The sequence below is a fragment of the Hemitrygon akajei genome, chromosome 27 (genome assembly GCF_048418815.1).
Source record: "Hemitrygon akajei chromosome 27, sHemAka1.3, whole genome shotgun sequence".
Taxonomy (NCBI): domain Eukaryota; kingdom Metazoa; phylum Chordata; class Chondrichthyes; order Myliobatiformes; family Dasyatidae; genus Hemitrygon; species Hemitrygon akajei.
Window position 1 is genome coordinate 15,490,973 of NC_133150.1, and position 493 is coordinate 15,491,465.

Genomic DNA, 493 nt, shown 5'->3' on the forward strand with positions numbered 1-493 from the left:
GTTTATCTTGGTTATAAGAAAAGAACATTTTACAAATGTGCTGCTTCTCTGTCGTAAATATAATTGGGTGGGAATTGCAAAGTTTTTCAGAGAAAGATGTATTACATTAGGGCTACACTTGGGGAAGCTGTTTCACAACTACATTATGTTGTGATGAAGGGGGAGTTAATGGCTAAAAATTAATATTGCTTCCTAATTTGAAACGAGCTTATATATATTTAAGACACAGTTAGAGAGTTTTTGTAAAGCAGGGGAATTAAAGGTTATGGGGCAAAGACAGGGAGATGGAACTGAATCCACAATCAGCCTTGATCTTATCGAATGACAAAGCAGGTTCAATGAGCCAAATGGCTTACTCCTGCTTTTTTTCATATGTTGTTATGTACTTCTATAGGAAAGTGTAATATTTGCCAAAAAAATACACAGTTGAACTGTTGTCAAAACCTGAATTCAAGTTTACCAGATTTAGTGGAGATAATGGTTCAGTCTTCCA